This window comes from Diceros bicornis, chromosome 7 (assembly GCF_020826845.1).
Source record: "Diceros bicornis minor isolate mBicDic1 chromosome 7, mDicBic1.mat.cur, whole genome shotgun sequence".
Classification (NCBI taxonomy): domain Eukaryota; kingdom Metazoa; phylum Chordata; class Mammalia; order Perissodactyla; family Rhinocerotidae; genus Diceros; species Diceros bicornis.
Window position 1 is genome coordinate 63,874,447 of NC_080746.1, and position 5,481 is coordinate 63,879,927.

The 5,481-nt window shown below is 36.8% G+C and overlaps 1 pseudogene; it reads left to right on the plus strand.

Moving 5' to 3' along the window:
• The first annotated feature begins 990 nt into the window (after nucleotides 1-990).
• On the plus strand, nucleotides 991-4,706 carry LOC131409118 (olfactory receptor 52B2-like; annotated as a pseudogene).
• Nucleotides 4,707-5,481: the final 775 nt, after the last annotated feature.

Sequence of the window (5,481 nt, forward strand, 5' to 3'; positions counted from 1 at the left end):
TTCTGTGGTCACAGTTTGGAAATCACAGGACTGCAGAGTAATTTCTAAGCTAAGCGTTAATTTAGTAATCTGGTCCTAACTTACTTTTCCGTCAATATCTCAACACACACGACCATATAGTAATACACTGATATATAATATAATAATATTAATGATAATAATAATTACAACAATAGCTAATGTTTAATAAGAGCTTACTCTATGCTAGGAACCAGGTTAAGTGCTCTGCTGCATTAGCTCATTTAATCCTTGTACAATCTCATGAGATAGTACTGTGGCAATCTGTGTTATATACATAGGGGCACCCAAAACTCAGAAAGAATAAATAATCAAGACCACACAGCTGGCAAATGGTAGAGTCCTGATGTCAACTCCTCTTTGAAGTCTTTGCTGATTCCCCCAAATCAGAGGTGACCATCTTGTCCTCTGTGTTTCCACAGCAATGACAATTATGGTTTCAGCTGAATATTAATTACTCTGTGAAACCACCAGAACTTGAGTTCTGTGAGGCAAATGTCTTATTCACCATTATAGTTCCACCATCTGGATAGGGTTCAATATGTATATTTATAGATTGACTAATTTGAAATATGGTGAAGTGGTTGACCTCTGGACCCTTCACTGCTAAATACTGTCTAATTTTATGACTAAAAATCATTTTCACACACACATGCACACCACACCATTTAGCTGCTTCTGATCTACTATTTCTTCTATATCTACACAGGTTCCTATGTACATTGAGGTTTAGCAAGTATAGGCAGAGCTTTAATAGTCTACGTACTGACTAGCAGTAACCTAAATCCACTCTGTGTCCATAGGTTAGCCATAAATATGGAGTCATTAGCAGATGCAGTTTGTACAGACTGCTGCAAGTAGGACATAGTTACATTATCTACCCTCTCTGGTTCTTGAGTCAGTGAGCTCTGGAGGCTGGACCTGCTGGGGTCTGCTTCTGTCTAATTAAACCAGATGCTCCCTAAAAACATAATGGACTGGAAGGTCTGTCCTCACCCGAGGGATTCCTGCAGATGAGGTACAAATAGTGTCCTATTTCACCCCAGAATATGCGTCTGGCAGCTTCTTTCACATGTTGGGGAAGATCTTTCTGTTGAACTCGGAAAAAAGATTCTGGAAGGGAATAAATGTTTGGTTCCTGGGATTTTTAGGTTTTCCTGTTCCAATAAACTATTGATCTGACAAGATCTAGTCCTCTGTATAATGTAGTGTAGCACACACTACCTGGTGTATACATCTTGACATCGTGAGCTGCTGCAGACATATTTTGCCACGCTGGGCTGGGACTAGGGTTAATTTTTTTTCCAGAATATTAAAGTGGTTTAAAAAACATTGAAACATTTAAAAGAAGGTATATTAAAACTCATGACATTAGTTTAAGTTTAAATATATTATTTACAGAAAAATTAGAATTTATTATACTTTTATTGGCTTTAATGGAAGAAACTCATAAATATTTCAAAACAAAATTATGGAAAAATTTAACCATTAAAAACACATGAAAGCATATATGTAGGAACTGTCATTTTTCCTTTTGCCTCGGGCTCCAATATGGCTCAGTATCTTTATTTAAAATCCTATCTTTACTTAAAATTTTGACATTTTGTTCATCACGAATATTTTGAATTAATTTTTACTTTAAAAAGATTGTATTAAAATATTATTTATCTTGTTTACTGAGCTTTTTGGTACACACTTACGTTTTGTACCCGAGGTAAGTGCCTCACTTGTCTCACCTTAGGCCTGGCCCGAGGAGAGGCAGGACCTGGAGGGCAGCGCTGAGAGTCACAAGGAATGGAGCCCCTGATGACGTCTTGAATCTTTAGAAAAACTTGATACTGGAAACATACTTTTCAGTTTCAGGAGCAATGACATTTCCATTTGTGCTCAAGCCAGAGTGGGTTTGAATTTTCTGTTACTTACAACGTAAAGTGTCCTAACTGATACACAGAGAGAGAAATAGAATTATCTTACGCAAGTGAATCTTCCTTTCACTTAACTATATGCCATGATGAATACTCCTTTTTTAAAAATGGAAACAAAACATTCCATTGTAATATATGTACCATAAATTATTTATTGCCCTATTGATGGATGTGGAATTTGTAATATACATTTCTTTTACAATTGCAACAGTGTAGCAATGAATATCTTTATAAATATATCTATATGTTCTCGTGTTGTGCCACCAGCACTGGAGGCTAATTGTTATTCTTATGTTTTCCAATTTGATAGGAAAATGACAATATTTTAATATGATACTGATTTTCATTTCTTTAAATTTTGAGCAACTTCTCATACCTATATTGGCCATTTATTTTTCTTGTATTTTGAATTACCTTCTTTGACTCTTTGTACATTTTCTAATTTTTGCTTATTCGTTTATACCAATTTTTAATATTTAAGGATCTTAACCTTTAGTCCATTACATGCTTTGTAAGTTTTTCTTCTAGGATTTTTATTTATCCTTGACTACGTTTTTGCACAATTACGTCATTCAATTGTTAATGTCTATGAAAAATGGTTTTCTTATCTTAGGAAGATCTTTCCAACCCCTAAAATATTTTCCTGTTTTCTCCTAAGACCTTTATTTTAATTTTTAATATTTTTGTAGTTTTATTTTTTAAATGTGCATCTTTAATATTCCTGGAATTTCTGCATGTTTACTGAGTTATATGCGAACTAATTTATTCACTAACAAAAATAACATAGTCCAATATCCTAATGCCATTAATAGAGTACCCCTTCCTTTCCCCACTAACTTGAAATGTTACTTTATTACATTTTAAATTACAAATACGTTAGTTCCTGAACTCTTTGTTAAGTTTTACTGACCCACTAAATAATAATAATTAGCATTTATTTAGTGTTTCCATGCCAGACATTATACTAGGCAGTTTGCAGAAAGTATTTAATTTAATCCTTGCAAGATAAGTATGAATTTTCAAAGAGAAAGATAAATTTTTGAGATTTGAAAATTGCTTTTTGTCAATAATCAGAAAGTTGGAAACCCAGAATTTGAACATGGGGAAGGCTTCCCAGATAATAAATATTGAAGCTGTGAACTGGTAGATCAATAGGAGTTTAACAAACACCAAATGTAGAAAAGTATGTTCCAGATTAAGAGAAAACCTTGAGCAAAGTCATGAAGGTTGGAAAACTCACATCTTGTGTGGAGAACGGATTGTAGTCTAATTCAGCTTTGTTAGAGTACCTAAAGTGGCTTAAAGTTAGAGAAGAGAGTACCAGTGTGATTGTGGAAGGCTTTGCATGCTTGAGAAGTTTGGGCTTTATCTTGTAATCAATAAATCATTATATAAGAGTTGTAAGAGAAAACACAATAAGATTTTTGTTTGGGGCATACCGTCAAGGCTGCAACATAGCTGATGGGTGTGGAGGGGTTGAGTATGGGAAGCTGGGAGATGGAGAGACCAGATTAGTGAGGATGCTACTGCAACAGAACAGGCGAAGGACGACCAAAGCCTGAGTAGGAGAATGTTAGTGAGAATGGTGTGGTATGCATGGATTCTAGATATTGCTGAGTTGTGATCAGGAACCTATGTTCATATTTATGCTTGCAATGATAATGTAAGAAGTGAAAACATAACATTACATGCTCTAAGTCAAGACATTAGTGATTGATTTCATTATCTAATGTTCAGCTTTCAGTGAAACGTCGAGCTGGTTCTGACCGCTGACTCTCACTTTCTCTAGTCTTCACAGAGAGACTCCAAAGCAGGCATATTTGGTGCTAGCCTCACCACATTTCACTCCACTATATTCATCCTACTTGGCATCTCAGGACTGGAAAACTGCCTCACTTGGTTTCCATCCCCTTCTTCCTCATGTACATCACTACAGTCTTGGGAAATGGAGCCTTCATCCTTGTTGTTCTCAATGAATGCACCCTCCATGAATCCGTGTGAGTCTTCCTATCCATGCTGGCTGGAACTGACATCCTGCTGTCCACCACCCCTGTGCCCAAAGCCCTAGCTATCTTCTGGTTCCATGCTGGAGAGACTGCCTCTGATGCCTGCATCACTCAGATGTTTTTCATCCACCTTGCCTTTGTGACTGAGTCAGGAATCCTGCTGGCCATGGCATTTGACTGCTATGTCGCCATTTGTACTCCCTTGAGATACACAGTCGTCTTAACTTCTATGACAATTGTAAAAATGACTCTGGCAATCTGGGGATGAAGCAATTGGACCATTTTCCCTATCATACTCCTGTTGAAGAGGCTGCCTTACTGTAGGATGAATATCATCCCCCACTCATACTGTGAACACATTGGGGTGGCCAGAAGGGCCTGTGCTGACATCACTGTCAACATCTGGTATGGCTTCTCAGTGCCAATGTCATCAGTTTTGGTAGATGTTCTACTCATTGGTGTTTCCTACACTTTGATCCTCCAAGCTGTGTTTAGACTTCCTTCCCAGGATGCCTGGCACAAGACTCTCAGGAACTGTGGTTCTGACATTGGAGTCATTCTTCTCTTCTTCATCCCACCCTTTTTTACTTTCCTGACCTACTGCTTTGGCAAGAATATCCCCCGCCATGTACACACTCTTCTGGCAAAGCTCTATGTGTTAATTCCCCCCATGCTTAATCCTATCATCTACAGAGCAAAGACTAAGCAAATCAGGGACAGTATGGCTCACATGTTATCTATTGTGGGGACATCTTGAGAAAGCTCATGGTTCCTTCATAGTTTTGTCTTACTAGCAGAATAAAAGAGAACTTAACAACCAAGTTTAGGTTTTGTAGCATGTTGCAGCAGAAAGCATATGGACTTTGAAATAAAATGCATCTGAATTCAAATCCTAGTTCCCTTACTTTCTGATTTTTGACCATGGGCAAATTCCCACCTTTTAGAAATTTAGCCTTAACTATAAAGTGGAATCACTTGTACCTATGCTCAAAGGTCTTTGTAAGGATTAAATTAAATATATAAACTCCTTGGTATATTGCTCAGCATTTAGTGGGCTCTCAATGTTAGCTATAATTCTAATTTGAAGATGTTTTAGATTTGATACATATGAGTTTTCCAATATTTCCAGAGGCTCCTCTGCTTTCCCCTGCTTACCTTCCAATACTGTATGATGACCACCATCACCTCTAACACCACTGCCATCATCACCACACATTTGTTTTACAAGTCAAATTAGGTAATAAATATAAAAGAAGGTTTTTGAAAAATATATTAAGCTGTTGAAACAGACTAATGTTGATATTGATTACTTTTTATATGTAAGGAACTTTCTTATACACCATTATTATATTTTTAAAAATCTCTTTACTCATGCAGAAAATGCGTGGACTGACACAGACACAGGCATTGCCTTTAGAGAGCTGATTGTGGGAGCTAGACACATGAACAAAGAAGAGGTTATGGGGGTCACATTGGTAATGGAAAATTTGATATATCACACAAGTATTCAGATGTTAAAAAGATGAAGCAAG